The following is a 17652-nucleotide window of genomic DNA, read 5'->3' as shown; positions in this document are numbered from 1 at the left end:
AGACCGATTTGATGAGAACGATTCGGCTTGCTAAATTAAGGGATCTGAGGGTCCAGTGATTGAGACGGTTTTCCAATTTCTCGAGCAGGGTTCGCCAGGCAGGTTGCTTGAGGGCTGAAGCCGAGAGGGGGGCTCCCAGGTATTTAGAGGGTAAAGAGGCTATTGGGAACCCCAAGATGCGAGAAACAACAATTTTGACAGAGGGCGGCGTGTGGAAGAAAAAAACCTGAGATTTGGCACTATTGATATGCATGCCTGAGGCTTCCGAAAAGTCTTGAAGGAGAGATTTTAGACGGTAGGCTTCTTGGGCAGAGGGATAACCAAAGAGCATCGTGTCATCGACAAACTGGTGGTGGGAGGTGGCAGGGGAGTTATGCACAGAGATATTTTTGATCTAATGAGAGAGGAGAGCTTGCTTGATGTGCCGACCTAACCCTTCTGCCATAAGGACGAAGAGAAAGGGGGAGAGGGGGTCGCCTTGGCGAATACCGCGATAAGGATTAAAGGAACGGGAGGGGATGCCGTTGACTAGAATAGAGAAATGCGTTGAGGTGATCAAGTTCATTATCCAACGGATCCAAGGAGAGCAGAAACCAAAAGCTGAAAGCATTTCATGAATGTAATTCCAGTTTAGCTTGTCAAATGCCTTGGAGAGGTCAAGTTTGAGAAGCATACCTGATTGCTTTGAATGCTTGAGGGAGTGAATTATTTCGTGAGAGAGCAGGATGCCATCCATTATGTGCCTCCCTTCCACGTACCCTGACTGTTCCGGTGAGATGAGCCCAGGAAGAAGAGGTTTCAACCGATTTGCTATGACTTTTGAGATAACTTTGTAGATGACATTGCAAAAAGCAATGGGCCTGAATTTGTCCGGGGTAATGGAGTCCTCCTCCTTAGGGATGAGAGTGATGAAGGTGGCATTGAGAGAGGGCAGGAGCCAGCGCGTGGCCCTGGATTCTTCGACTATCTGCCAAACCTCCTCCTTTAACATGTCCCAGAACAAGTGGAAGAAGGTGGTGGAAAATCCGTCTGGCCCCGGGGCCTTGCCTTCCTTAAGTTGCGCCATTGCATCGTCCACTTCTTGAGGAAGAATGGGCCGCATTAGGAGGTCGTTTTGTTCCTCCGTGATAATCCTAGGAATGTTGCTCGTGATTTTACGTATGGCCTGTCTCCGATCTTCTCTTTGATCTTGATGGATCTGTTTGAAGTGGTTGAGGAGTTCCTCTTCAATCTCCTCATGGGTCTCCACTCTTTCCCCTGACTGTTTTTGGATGAAGGGGATGCTGTTATGAATTCTTCATTGAACTGTAGTTTTGTGGAAGAATTTTGTGTTACGCTCCCCCTCCTTCAGCCACCTGACCCTTGACTTTTGTTTCCAATAAATCTCTTCCTGCTTTCTTCTGTTATCCAACTGACTATGGATGAGGCTTTCCTGCTCCAAGGTTGCTTCTGAGTGCCCTTCCTTGATGACCTTTTGGTGAAGGATCTCCAGATCCTGAGTAAGCTTTTGCTGCTCTTTGAAAATGTTGCCGAAGGTTTCTCTGTTCCAGTGTTTCAGGTGATCTTTGAGAAAACGGAGCTTTTGCTGAAATTGATACATCTTTGATCCTACTGGGGGAGTGAAGGCAGCCCACGTAGATTTCACAAAATCCTTGAAGGTGGGATGCGTGAGCCAAAAACCTTGAAATCGAAAGGGACGTTTGGTTGTGTTACCTGGTCGCTGCCATTGAAGTGCTATTGGCCAGTGGTCCGATCCAGAGTGGGCAAGAATAGCTGTGGAGATGTCCCCTCCTAGGTGGACTGCATTGTCAGAGAGGAGGAAGCGGTCCAATTTTGAGGCGATTTGGTATTTACCCGACCTTCGATTACTCCACGTAAAGGTGCCATTGTAGAACGACATGTCTATAAGGGAGGTAGCTTGGATGAAGTCCTTGAAGTGACAGTCATCATGCTCCAATCTGCGCCAGCCTCCCAGCTTCTCTTCATATTTAGTTATCATGTTGAAGTCCCCTGCGACAATCCAGAGCGGGTATCTTCTGCTATTGCTGAGGGCTTCAATTGTGTCTAGAAGCGCTATCTTGCTTCCCGAGTCTTGTGGGAAGTAAACATTTGTCAAGTTACCATAAACATTGGTACCCAAGATATGAAAAGTCGCCTGAATTAGATGATGCGCTGCATGGAAGTCAGAAAGGGAAACTGCCTGCGTATTCCATGCAATTGCTAGGCCTCCGGAGGCCCCGGAGGCATCTACAGCTACCGATCTACAACCAGGCCAGGCTTTCGAAAGAATGCTGCCTAGCGTTGTACTATTACACTTAGTTTCTTGGAGAAAGCACATTTGTGGCTTTTCCTTTCTAATCATATGTTTTAACATCCTGAGTTTTCCGGGGCTGTTGAGCCCTCTTATATTCCATGATACTAGCTTCATCATTAACCATTGACAGAGGGCTTGTAGTACTTTGTCAACTGTGCATATCTGCCTGAATCCACCAGGATCTTCCCAATCTCTATTGTCCTTTGCAAATCTGTCTTCCTGCCTCTCTTCTTTGGGTTTTTCGTGTGCAGATTTCCATCCCATTGGTTCCCTGGTTGTATTCCCAGCTGACTTTGATAATAAGCTCGAGAAAGGACCATTTCGAGCTTGTTGAGTGCTAGTTCAGGTATGGCATCGAAAGCTTGTTTTTTGCAGGCTATTTCCAGCTCAATGATATCTAGCCCATGCAGATCAATACTCTCCGGCTCTTCTTCCATGACTTGCACTTGATCGCCTTCTTCCGCATTGTTCTCTGGGTTCTGGTGGCTTTCCATTTTTCCTTCGACTTCCATTTCTTTGATGATTTCAGGAGATTCTTTCCGATTCTGATAGAGAAAGGTGGGGGAGATGGCAGGGGTGGAAGATTTGGGAGGGGGGGAGGTGGAGGGTGAGAAGAAGAGGAGGACGGATTATCAGGGTGAGGATCAGCTGCATGAGGCAAGATTTCAGGATCTTGACCAAGAATGTCAAAACTGTTCTTGGTTACTGGGCCATGAGACTGGGAGGGCTGGGGCCTGAACCCATGTGGGGGTTTTCTGTGAGAGCGCCTTATGTTGGTAACTTTGGTAAAGCCATCCTGAGCAGGGGCTACAGAGGAGTCGGGAAGGCTGGATAGGGTGTTTTGGGGACAGTCTCTAAAGAGATGACCAAGGGTATGGCACTTCCGGCATCGGAAAGGAACGTGCTCATAATCAAGAGGCTGAATCCATTCCTCATCCCGATGGGAAAGAGTAATCGAATCAGGTAGGGCTTCATTGAGACGAATAAAGACACAAATTCGTGCATAGGAAATGTACTTACGGGTCTTGGTTTCTTCCGATGATCTGATATATTCTCCCACCCCATTTCCTATTCTTTTGAGAGCATCCTCCTCCCAATATTCATCTGGGAGGGAATATAACCGAATCCATACAGGCGCCCAGGTTAGGTCTTCCTTATCTGGGTTGAATCTGGGTATCCAATCTCTCAGATAAAGGCCTGCCGAGTTGAAGAAGTATGGCCCTCCCACTAATATTCTGTGCTTGTCCTCCAGGCAATAGAAAATTGCAGTAAAGAAACCTTTCGGTCCAAGCTGAAGTGTAACATCCCCCTTCGGTTTCCATTTCACCGCTATCCATCCATTCAGGGCCTTCTCAGTGGGCCAGAACCCTATGAACTTCCCAATGATGGCGTGATCTCGCATGAATTCTATTCTTGCATCTATATTATCTCCTGGCAATTCGACTCGTGGTCTTTCCTTGGCCACAGGTCTGCATGTTGACGAGGTGACCTTCAGGCCTTCTTCCGGCTTGTCAGTGCCTTTCTGGGGATTACCTTCCTCCTCCCTACGATTTTCATTTCCTTTGTTGCCGTCCTGGGGAATTTTCCCCCTGTTCAGAACCTCTTTATCCACTGACCCGAAGACAACGCCGTGCGCCGGATCCTGCTGTGACGGGGAGGGCCCTGACGCCCCCCCCTGCGGCTGAGCCATTGGGAGGCCCTGATGCGTTGCAGATCAGTACCGCTGCAGCGATACTGTTTCTTCAGAGATGGCTTGGCTGAGGCCCTGTCGGCGCCGTCGCAGTACCGTTCCAAGCCCTAGCTAAACCCTAGCAGAGCGCAGCTCTCGTCCGGATGGAAATCCACATTCAAAAACAACCCTATTTTAAATCGAAATTATAGGTTACTATTTTCTATCAATCCTCGTTAGGTTTTAAGGTAAAATTGAAATAAATATAAAAATAATCCTATGTTAAAATAAAAAGGGGTAGTCTAACTAGACAGGTTAACTAGACTTCTTTTTGGCCATCAAAGTCATGGAAATTCACGTCGTATTTTTTGTATTTTTTTTTGTGCTCGTTCTTGCCACTTCTAACCACAATTCCTTACACTTCCTTGACCACGCCAAATAAAAATTCAATGTCATTTTTTATTAATTTATTTTTGTAGTTAAGGTTACTCATGGTTTTTGAGTTCTAGGTTTATGATACTGTCTATGGTATGAGTGTCGAATATAGAATATTTAAAGGGGAAGAATTAAACCATGTCCATCCATCTTAATTGGTGATAAGGAGATAGACTATCAAATCTCTTGTGATAAAGAGGATCAAATATCTTCTGATACAAATATGTTAAGATGAAAAATATTTGATTCATCTTAGCTCTCTATAGATTGGGAGTTAGGATGGATCACATTATTTTGTAAATTCCCATGGTCTTTTGGTAATTTTATTTAGACACCCATTTTACTAATTTTCCATAGAGGCCTTGGCTATGGGGGTGGCCTATATAAGGCGTCCTAGATCCATCTTGACTATAGATGTATCAAAGGTTGATAGGTATGAAATCTCTTTTCATTTCTCTTGTTAAAATGAAAAGAGATTCAACCTCTCTCTAGGTTGATAGGTATGAAATCTCTTTTCATTGCTCTTATTACAATAAAAAGAGATTAAATTTGTCTCTCTTATTATTAAATTAGATGATTATTATTTTTTATATTCATTTTCCATGATCTGCTATGTTAGTATGTGTTAGCTACCAATACCAATAGGTTTCATTTTTCATGATTGGCAAGGGAAGTGCCAATATGATCTACTTTGGTGATGCAAAGATCTCATATTTTTGTGGAAAACACATATCTACAGTTGGTTGATGTTGTCCTACTTTTGAATGGGTGATCCAACAGTCTAAGTTGGGTCATGCCACATTTCAATTTATTGTTGTAGACTAGAGAAAGAAGTTTGTCCAAACTGTTCAATCTTGGCAAATAAGTAGCTAGGTAGAGAATGAAGGTTCCCAACTGTTTAATCTAGGGCCTTGGAAGTAATAAGGCTAGCCTTAGATAGAAAATCAAAAGAAAAGCCAAAGGAAAAGAAAAGGCACATAAGGGTTTGCAAGTCTAAGTGCACCCTCTTTGAAGTAATAAAAAATGCTAGGCAATAGAGTGGGTAGGTAGATGGGGTTGCAGAAGCATGATTTCTTTCATATCACTGGCCTAAGCGAAGGAAACACATGGTGGCCAGTGCAGATCCTCCTATTCACCAGTTTTGTAGGAGAAAAATGAAGCATATCTAACTTCCCAATCATTCCCCATCACACTCTTTGCTAACATCCCAATACCACCTTTGTTCATGAGAGGAAACAAACTCATTGATTGATCCTTGTTCCATAAAGAGCCACATTTCCTGTGTAGAAATCTTTTTCATTTTGATCTACTCTCCTAACTAAGTTTATTTCCTATAAAAATTAGTGTTTGCTCCCTCTTCTCCATATCTTCCATCCCACATTAACTACTAACTCTATCTATGCTTAATTCCCTATGTTCCCCTTTCCCTATTACTATATCACTATTGTGTATAAAAACCCCAAAAAAAATATGTATATTCCCTTTCCCCTAGGCAATATAGCCTAATAGTCCTAAAGGGTTGAAATACAAAGAAATCAAAGCGCTAAGGCCAAACTACGCTAATATAGTGTCTTGGGATTAAATCAAGATCCGCTTGATTTATAACCCTAACCCCACTTTTGCAGAAACATTGTAAAAACCCACTTTTGCCGCTTATCCAAAGTTTGGGCTACAAAGCGCATTTCACAATAAACAAACACTGAAAAACCCAAAAACTGCCGAAGTCTAAAGTTCCGCCCTAGCGAGCATTTCCAGAAATATAATAATTTATTGCTCACCCCGCTGCCGTATCGTCCTACCATGTTTGTAACCCGTCAATTGTCGGATTTGGGCTTTCCCATCCGACGGCCCATATAAATATCGGGCCGCCCCCGATGTCCAGACGATAACACCCAAAAAATGTCAGAGGGTGGCGTCAGGGCTCGGCCACGCGTCGCTCCCAAATCGTATTGGGAGGCCGCCTGCCAATACCGCCCCCGTACCACAAGCGGTCCGATGAAACCACTTACCGCCTGCCCGCATCACGCCCACGTCACGCCCACGTCATGCCAAGTCAGCCCGCATCAGCGCCAAGCCTACCACTACTCCACTCTGTCCGCCACCTCGCCAGTCCCCATGGACCACTCACAGGCCACCACGTCACCCTGCCGTACCCAACCCCACCCGATGATGTCATGCTGACGTCATCCAAAAAACGCGCCAAAAGCCCAAAATGTCCATATTTTCGCCAAAATTTGTGTTTTCCTCATATTTTCACCAAAAGAACTATTGTGCTCTCTGCATGAAATTTACGACCATTTCATCACCAACCTGTAGAAATCGATTTAAAGACCGTGAGCGCCCTCAATTCACCTGCATTTGCCAGCATTACCAGAGTTCACCAGGTATTTATCCAAGTTTCCCCTTCGCACCTGGTTTTTTTTATAATTCACCAAAACAAGTGAGTAAAGAGACAAAAATCACTGTAATTACCAGCAAATCCTCGGTGACCACCATCTATCTTCAGCTATAAGGTTGAATTCACCTACAGAAGTCCACATTGAGCCAAATTTCCATCAATTTACAGTCAGTTTGCGCATTCGCAAACTAAAACCTCTGTTGCACTAGCTCACCGGGAAAACCACTCTTAAATCCCAGTACTTGCTCATTAAACTTTTCTCAGGAGCCTTCCAACTTGTTTTCACCATAATTCACCCTGTCTCCTCTGTAAATTGCCTTGCTTTTGCAGAATTCATTGCTCTGTATCGTTGCGCCCAGAAAAACAAGATCAAATACAATTCAAAGTAGAAACACCATGGAAGCTTGAGTTGCATTGGATATTGCACCTCTTAATGCCCCACAAAGAGAGCTAGAGTGGCAGGCCCTGGCTGACAGAGATTACCAAATGGCAGAAGTGCTCTCAATGGACACCAAATATAACATTCATGTAATCAATGACCTTAAATCCAAGTATCTCAGTGGTAATGATATCCTAGGGATTTGGGACTCCAATTTTCCCATTTTCAATCTTCCTCAAATCAATATACTCCCAGACTTGATACACAGATGCAGTGCCAACTATGACCCCTGTCAGAGAGCTGTCCTCAATTCCTCAGGCTCAGTTTTGTTCCATGTTACCCCTGAGGCTATAAATGAAATGCTACACTTTGATTCTTTAAGGCCATTGACTCCCCTCTCCATCATGGATTTGATAACAGAAGGAGGTAAGCTGTCCAGTGCCCAAATTGTAAAAATCAATCAATTGTTCATTCAATCAGGCTCTGAAACTGTGAGGTATCCCCCTATTGGAAATGCATAACTAAATGAGTTGGGAAAACTGCTTGTGGATATGATCAGTTATGTCCTGGGATACAAAACATCTGAGCATGTTGATGAGACCATTCTGGCCATGCTGTCCATCTTTTCCCCTGGAAAGCCTCCTGTTGTTCATTATGATTATGTTGCCTACATTGCCAATAAGATTCATGAGAAATTGATGAATCTAGAGAGGGAGAAGATATTTAGGTATACTTCTTATATCTATCACCTGTTTCTATTCTATTAGCCTGATAGCTTCCCTATTAATCTCAAGAAGCTTGATTCACAAGGGAACCCAAGGTCTATAGTGTTTTGGTCCTCAGTTTTCCATCTGATATGTTTTTCACCATACAACTACTGTGAATTCATTGACCTGTTCATCCATCCAGCCATGTCCTTGCTGTTGAGTGCCCCTACTCCAAGATTAACAGATGAGATGCAAAGGATTCTCCAGCTCTCAAAAGCCTACAGCATTGGGGATTGGTACTTTTACCAAAACCATACAGTGATTAGAATATATGGCTGTGAGCTAGCCCCATATAGGCTGCCAAGATATGTCCCTATGAGACTCTTTGCCTTAGAGTATTTCAGGCAGTTTGGAAATGCAGACATGGTCCATTTCCATAGCAAAAACAAGAAGGTAAAGCTAAAGGTCAGAAATCAGCTAGGCCCATTCATTTATAATAAAAGAGAAGAGGCATGGCAAGAAGCAGACAAGATCCTGCAACGCCTTGGATTGCAAACTAGTTTCCTCTGGATACCCTACGATCCAAATCACTTTATTAGCCTTAGAAGGGTCAAGTATAAATTGGCTAGCTATGATCATGTCAGGCTACCCCACATTGAAAAATATGCCAATCTGTTAGGATGGAAAGAGGGCACATTAGAAGAAGCAAGTAAAAAAGAGGAAATTCTACAAAAAGAAGCAAAGAATCTTGAGAAAGAGGCTGACTTGGAAAATTGTGGGTAGGTTTCCTCCTCTTATCAAGTGCAACTTGGACCAGCTGCCTCATCTACAGCCCCCCAACAGGCAGCTAAAACTACTCCTCAGGCAGCCAGCAAAGGTAAAGAAAAAGAGATGGAACAGGAACTGCCACCCCCTACAGCAAAACAGCAGAAGGAGCAGCCCAAACATAAAGAAGAAATGGCTGAAGCTCCCATATCTATAGAGCAGCAGGCTTAGGAAAGTGTGCCTCCAAGGCAAGAAACGATAGTGGAGACCTCAGTGCTCCAAACTCCATTAAACGAGGAGAGAAGCAGGAAGAGGGATAGAGAGCAAGAAACTCCCCTCACCACATCAACAAATCAACAAGGGGAGAAGAGGCAAAGAATGCATCCCCTTTCTGAAGAAGAGATGCCTATTGGGCAATCCTTGGGTATGGGCCCCCCTAGTATGGAAGCATCTGCCAGTTCCTTTCAGCAGGAACAAGAAAGAACAATTGGATGAGAGGTCAGCTCCTCAAGTCAGCAAAGGAGGGCTGAATCTGGCATAAAACAGCAATTCATTGATATCAAGAAGAGAAATGAGCCAGCTAGACTTCAGCTGTATAATCACTTGCTCAAAATGGCTCCCACAAACCAGCAGAGGCTTATGTCAGCATATGACATAACAGAGGGGAAAATGACTATGAGTCATTTCATGCCTACTATGCTGCAGCCACAGTCAGCTGCAGATTATATAAGGACAAACCTTGAGGTTCTTGCAAAAGACATCCACCCAATGGACCAGATAGAGCTTCACAAGAAAATGGGTGAGATGGTTTATTCAACTCTTGCAGACAAGACCTTCCTTGCACACAAATTGCAAAACAGTCTGCATAATACAACTGCCCAACTTGAATTGGAGAAGGCATCCTCTCAGGCCAAAGACAACAGGATCAGGTCTTTGGAAGATATTATTATAGAGCTTGGGCATGATCCCAAGGATCCCAAAGCTGTACAGGCATTGCTAAAAGAAAAAGAGGCAGACATAGCAGCTTTGAGGAAGATGGTAAAAATCCTAGCAACCCTTCACCCTCAAACATAAGATGTTGCTCAACAGAGGAAGGACCAAGATGTAGCAGCCACGTTGCTAACACTACACAAACAGTTGGTGCAAACAGAAGGGAAATTAGTAGAAACAGAGGCTGCACTATAGGAAGCCCTGAAGCAGAAAGAGGGAGGCCAGACATCTCAGCCCCCTCAGCAAGTTAGTAACCTTGAGGAGCCTCCTCAAATCATCACTCCTCCCACAGGACAGACAGCTGAAACAGGTCCATCAACATCAGCACCAGCAACAACCTCAGAACAGGCTCTGAGCCTTGATATGCAGAAAATGATGAAGGAGATTCAAGTTCTAGAGGCCCAGATGGCAGAGCTAAATGAAGCCAAGGAGAAATTGGCCACAGTTAATGAAAAATATGACAAATCAAAGCAAATTGTCGCTGAAAGAACAAGGGAAGTTAGAGCTCTGGAGGAAAAGATAAAAGAACTGGAGAAAGAGCTCTCCCTTGACAAGGTTGTGGCTGAGATCAAGAAAGTTTTGTGGGCCAATATTGGTCAATCAATAACAGATCAATGGCAGTACATAGAAACCATTTATGAGCACATGGAGCTCATAGGTAGGGCACACAAGGAAAGCCAAAGGGAAAGAGCATCTCTAGTCACTATGCCTGAGATAGCCAATAGAATGATCAATGTCCTCAATAACCACACAGGCCCTCAGCTGGCAGCAATAGGAATCACCAATAGAACTGACACCATCTTACTGATAAAGAGGGTCCTCACTTTGAGAAATCTGGTGCAGACATTGGATAGAAGGTGCCAGGAAATGCAAACATAAGTAAACAAGTTCACAGATAAATTCACAGCATTGCATAGTAGAGGCCTTCCCAGCCTACTAAACAATGCAGGTAGGTTGTTGTCCCATGAAAACTATGCAAAAAGGGTGAATACATTTGCCACAAACCAGATCACTGCAGGATCAAGTACCCCAGAGGAAGGAGGGCCTGCATCTGGGCAGAGCCTCTATGAGAAAATAGAAAATTTATTTTTTATCATGAATGAAATCAGACATCTGTTTGAAGTGCCTCCTAATTACTACAAATATACTGAGGTAGATGAAACACTAGGCACAATTTTGAGACAACAGTTGCCTACACAGGAATGGTGTACCAGCATGATACAGACATTACTGTGAACAAATAGGTCTTCATCAAATTTTTACATCAAAATACAAATCAACAGGTTCATATAGTTGACATATTTACTATCACTGGAGAAGAGTGGACTGAGCCAACTCAGCAAACCCATTCGGCCACTAAAGCAACACTGACAGATGTGGATGACAGGGCCGAGAAAACTATAGCACGACAGAGCCATAAAGGCATATCATTCAGAATTAATGCATAGCGCTCAACCGACTCAGTGGCCTACAAAAGTCAAAAAGGTTTCTGACAGAACTGAAGGGTATTCATTGTAAATTTAAGACAACAATAACTTTCTTATCTGCTATTCTGAAAGTTGGTGAACGCAGTTATTGAGTAAATGACTCAGCGTTCAGATATTTTGTAAAAACTGATTGTATATATTTCCCCTCGCATAAGCTTGCAGGGGTTGTTGATTTTCTCTTCTAAAGAACCTATGCTATAAATTTCAGAGTTTTTAATACAGGGACCTGATGGAATTTCCAATGTTCTGAGTTGTTTGATGTGTTGTGGTGTGATGGCTTACTGCTACACAATTCCTGTATATTTCATGGCACAATAAGTTTTCTTGAACCCTTTTGTTATGTATTCCATTCTTTCATAATCCGTTCATGCTCTATATTTCACAGTTTAATAGCACAGAAAAAGAATAGTTTCAGGACTTTTTCATTGAATACCCTGAACTCAATCTATGTTGTTATGAATGTTTTCCTCTAAGTATTAGTTATGAAAGTGTAATTCTTAATTGCTTCACCTTTAGACTAAAACTTCACAGTGACTATTATTCAAGAATTCAAATCTGCTCCTGGGTGATATATCTCTTTCTCACATCACCAGCTTAGTGAAAAACTCTTAGTTGCCTTTCACTAGCTAATCATATTTCATCATCACAATTTTAAGTTTGTTACATGAGATATCTAAATGGCCCTGCAGTTTTAGCAATCTTACTCAATACCTCAAACAACACATAATCGCAGACTCCATTGCCCAATGGACTGAAACTCTCTGAAGATCTCATCTTAGCTACTGGAAGACATCATTCAACCAAAATTTAAATCGAAACTCCCACCTCATAACTAGCCTAAAATCCTCAGGAAAAAAATTAAAAACTAAAAGAGAGAGCCGTCTCTGATTATAGGTTGGCTAGAACCTATAATCCAAAGCTTGGTTAGTGGTTACCCCAGCCGTATTCCCTCAGGAGTCAAAGGGAACATCCTGGGTGTTAACATAAATGGTGATTCCACTGGGGAGTTGAATGAATTTTGTAACCCCCTGTCTGATTCTTAATATTGTAGATAAAGCCTGAGTGACAGCCAGATAGCCTTGGAAACTGCCTCTGCTTTGCATTTGCAGGAGTATATAAAAGCTGCCTCAGTCAATCTTTATTCAGTCTTAAGTTCCATACAGTTGTGCTATACCTGATCAGTCCTTGTCACATATCACTATCTCTTAGAAAAATTCTCTTAAAGAAAATCTCAAAAACTGGCTCCTAAGAATAAAACTCGCTATACAAGATCAAACCCAGATCCTGATCCATCACTTGAGTTCCAAAATCCAAACTTGATTTCAAGAATCCTTAAGAGACACAAATCAGAAGGGACTCTATCATATTTAAGTTCTGAAGCAGGATGTCAAATCAATATTCCAACCCCTACTAAGGTTTCTCTACCTCCTCATACCACCATTCCACAATCTCCTAGTTCTTCATCCACTTCACAGGGTATCCTTTAAACCACTCCATCAACTACACATACCCCTCTCATCCCCTTTCCTCCACTTGTCCATTTGTCCCTATTTTCCCTATTGTCCCACCAAACATGGCTAATAGATATGCTCCACTGCAGTTACCTGCCAATCCAGGGCCTATGCCTCAAGATTACGAAAGCAAGATTTCATATTTTGATGGTACTGGCTCTTATCCAGCCCTTCAACATACTAAGAAAATGCAGGACTACTTTGAAAATTATGAGATAGATGATGATGGGGTTAGGATGAAAATTTTTGTGCAAAGCCTAACAGGAGATGTAAGATCATGGTTTAGATCACTCCCAGCAAACTCTATAGCTGACCCTGAGGCCCTGTATCAAACCTTTATCAACATATGGGAGAAGAAAAAGGATCCACTTCATATTTTATCTGAATATAATACTATCAAAAGAGGTCCCCAAGAAACTGTCTTGGATTATTGTGCTCGGTTCAACAATGTTTATAATGCTATTCCCCAAAATTTCAGACCCCTACCTTACCTAGCTCTATACACCTTTCCTTATGGGTTTGATTCAGATATGGCACACCAATTAAGAGAAAGAGCTCCTTGAACTTTAGCTGAAATGCAAGACATAGCAGTAAGTGTAGAAGCCAACCTGATTGCTAGGAGAAATAGGACCAGAACTGAAAGAAAAACTACCTTCAAAGAAGAGCCTTCAGGCTGGGATCAGAAATTGGATGCAATAATCACTGGCATGCATAGGTTAGGTGACAGAGTAGAATCAGTTGAGAGGAAGTTAACATGGGAAGCACCACAGAATAATCCTATCAGGAGTCTCAATTTTAGAAGAAATCAAAATCCTAATGTTGGCAAGGCCAGCCCTGAACCAAAAATTAGACCCCCATTCCAAGAAAACTATGCTGAAACATCCACTTCTAATGAGCAGATAGATGATACCCACATCAATTTTATGGGCCTCAACAATGATTAGCAAGTCTTTCTGAGTCAAGAGGATCATGAAGATGAAGACATCAAGCAGTTCCAAACCAAGTCAGGTGAGTCATTTGACTTTAAACAAGGCTATGACACAGTTGTTTATGAAGTTCATAAACAATACAAATTAAGAAGCAGAACTATAAATGTGACATAGCCTGAGAAAACAAAGGATAGCCTGCAGCCTAAGAAAGCTATTGTCATAGAGCCTATTAACAAAACTGATTCAATTGCAAATGAAGCAACAATTGAAGAGGTAACCGAACCATTTCCCTTGAATCAACAACCAATGGTTACACCTCCTTCACAGCACAATCCAAGCAACACGTTTCAAAAGGGAAACAAAAAGGACAAGCCTCAAGATCAGAGTGAGAGTCAAGAAGAAAACTTAATTAACAAAGAAAAGGTTGTTAAACAGGACACCAAGATCCAATCTGAAAAACCTTTTGACTTAGAAGCTGAAATTGGTAAATTGAAGATAGTCATTCCTCTTTCAGAGCTAGCCAAGCATAACATTTACAAACAACAAATCAAGAAATCCCTTCAACTCACTCATAATAAAGATGATGTCAATGTACTCGATGACACCCCAGAACTACTTTTCGGTCCAGAGGTTGATGGAAAGACAACAGTTACTGGAATCCTACCTTTTTATGTCAGCTTGCATGTTCATGATAAGATATTACACAATGCAATGTTTGATTCAGGCGCCTCTCACAACCTGATGCCCAAGTCAGTGATGGAAAGATTGAATCTAGACATCACAAGACCATATAAGGACCTATTTTCATTTGACTCCAGCCAAGTTAAGTGTTTAGGCTTGATAAAAGACCTATGTGTGTCCCTTGTCCAGTACCCAAATAAAACAATTTTAATGGATGTGGTAGTCGCTGATATCCCACCCAAATATGGAATGTTGTTATCAACATCATGGGGAGATAAACTTCAAGGCTCCCTACAATTGGACATGTCATATGCCACTATCCCTGTCTTTGGGCAACCCAAGAGGCTATACAGAGAATCACTCATGAAATACATGGTGAGCAGTGAAGAAAAAACTCAAAATTTCCCTATTTATGCAATCCATTCAGACATGGATTCTTTCATTCTGTTCAATGATGATAAAAGCCCAATGAGTGATAACAAATTTGTCATGCTTGAACAAGATATGCATGTCAGTGAGCAATCAAGCTCCCAAGAAATCAAGATTGGGAAATCAATTGATGAGGTAATTCTAGAAGACAAACTAGATGAAAGACAAGAACCCCAACTTATAATCCCAAGTCATAGAAAAGATGTTGAAAATCCCCTAAATCAAGAGGTCCTATGGTTTCTTGAGTTTGATGGGTCAGTCAACAAATTAGGGGCAGGAGCTGGAGTGTGGATTCATAACAAACAAAGCAATCATGCAGAAGGTCGAGCCTATAGGTTTAATTTCCGATGCACTAATAATATGGCAGAGTATGAGGCTCTTCTGCTAGGCCTCAAACTGGTAAAATCCTTACAAGCCACAAAAGTTTCAATCATGGGAGATTCAAACCTTATTATTCAACAAGTAAAAGGAAATTTTGTCACCAATGACAAAAGACTAAGATCATACAGGTCTGCTACTATTGAAATACTCAAAGCTTTCACTGAATTTCAAATGACCAAAATACCTAGGACCCACAACCTTCATGCACATAGTTTAGCTACATTCACCTATACATGCAAATTGCCTTTTGAACCCAACCATTGTTTTACAGTTGAGATAAAACACAGAGCTTCTGTCCCAAACAATGTCAAATATTGGCAAGTGTTTGAGGATGACACACAGATAAACAATTTTTTAACCGTGCAGCATGAATTTTCAGGCTTGAACATTGATGTTGATTCTGTGAAAGACACACAGCCATTGAGTGAACAGGAGCAAACAACAATATCACTCAAAACAACAAATCAAATACTCTGTCCAACAACCTTTGACAAGGAAAATATACAAGAACTTGAACAATTGTGTTTTGAGGAAACAACTGGTGCAGAGGCTGAGGTCATAGAGCTAAAAGACAATTTTCTACCAACAGGCCTAACCCCATTAGAGGACATTTTTGACTCAAAATGATGTTCCTAGAAAACCAAAAATGCAACCCCTTAATGCTGCCATTGAAGAATGCAACATTGGAACTACTGAAAAACCCAAAATAATAAAATTGTCTGCCTCTATACCCCCTGACCAGAAGCCTAAATACATTGACCTCTTTAAAGAGTTCCAAGATGTGTTTGCATGGAGTTATGAGGATTTGAAATCCTATGACACCTCTTTTATTCAACACACTATCCCTCTCAAGCCTAATCAAAAGCCATTAAAGCAAAAATTGAGAAGAATCAATCCTATGCTTCTCCCTTCAATTGAGATAGAGGTGCAAAAAATGTTTAAGGCTGGTATCATAGCACCAATCAGGTTTTCAGACTGGATTTCAAACTTGGTCCCCACAAGAAAGAAAACTGGGGATATTAGGCTTTGTGTTGATCTAAGGAATTTGAATCAAGTATCCCTTAAAGACAATTATCCCTTACCAAAAATGGATCATATTCTCCAAAGAGTGGTGGGGGCTTCAAGAATCTCATTACTTGATGGATTTTCAGGTTTCAATCAGATCCTAGTTCACCCTGATGATCAAGATAAAACAGCTTTCACAACCCCATGGGGAACTTTCAAATATGTTAAAATTCCTTTTGGGTTGAAAAATGCTGGAGCTACATTTCAGAGAGCAATGGATATTTCTTTTGCTAAAGAGATTAGTGACTTCCTTGTTATTTACCTAGATGATCTCACACCTTTCTCAAAGTCTGACCAAGAACATCTAAAAAACTTGAGACAAATATTCATAACATGTAGGAAATATGGAATTTCCTTAAATCCTAAGAAATCTCTATTTGGTTTGGAAGAAGGTAAGCTATTGGGTCATATCATTTCAAAGGATGGCATTAGAATTGACCCAGACAGAATACAGGCCATCTTGCAAATGCCCCATCCAAGAAACATTAAAGAATTACAAACCTTATTGGGAAAGATCAATTTTTTAAGGAGATTTATCCAAAACTTAGCAGAACTGATGAGATTGCTAAACAACATGCTAAAGAAGGATTCAAAAGTGAAGTGGACAGTAGAAGCAAATCAAGCTTTTGAAGGTATTAAATTGGCCCTTACTCAAACCCCAGTCTTAACAAATCCTCAATTTGACAGAGAATTTATCATTTTCTCTTTTTCCTCCCAGCATACCATTGCTGCTGTCTTATTGCAGAAGGATGATCAAGGGAATGAAAAACCCATTGCTTTCTTTAGTATAGCCCTTAGAGATGCACCTCTGAAATATCAGATCATGGAAAAGCAAGCTTATGCTTTGGTCAAAGCCATTAAGGACTTCAGGATCTACATCCTATACTCCCATGTTATTGCTTATGTACCAAATCCCATTGTGAAAGACATACTAATTCAAGAAAACTTAGAGGGCAGAAGAGGAAAATGGATTGCTAACATTTTAGAATTTGACATTGAAATAAGACCTACAAAACTGATAAAAGGGCAAGGTTTGTCTAAATTAATGTCTAAAGCAAACTTCCAAGCCTTGGACATTAACCAACTGGACAATGAACCAGAGCTGGCGACTCCAAAGATCAATGCAGCCTTTGAACAATCCCTGTGGTATTCTGATATATTTTATATATTGCAAAACCTGTGTGCTCCCCCAGGGTTGTCCAGAACCAAATCTAGATTTCTAAAAATGAAAGCTTCAAGATTTTGTGTTATAGATGGTAATTTATTATGGAAAAATCATGAAGGTATATTGTTGAATTGTCTAACTATGGATGAAACAAGCAATGTTATGAAAGAATTTCATGCAGGGGATTGTGGTGGACATTTGTACTGGAAGTCCACTGTGGATAAGATATTGAGGGCAGGTTACTATTGGCCCACTCTCTTCTCTGATGTTAAAAAATTTACCACTTCATGTCACAAGTGTCAAGTCTTTGAGGGAAAAAGAAAGTTATTACCACTTCCCTTAAAGCC

This window comes from Pinus tabuliformis, chromosome X (assembly GCF_031772625.1).
Source record: "Pinus tabuliformis cultivar Carrire ecotype Pingquan chromosome X, CPIR1, whole genome shotgun sequence".
Lineage (NCBI taxonomy): Eukaryota > Viridiplantae > Streptophyta > Pinopsida > Pinales > Pinaceae > Pinus > Pinus tabuliformis.
Note: the sequence above shows the minus strand (reverse complement) of the source record.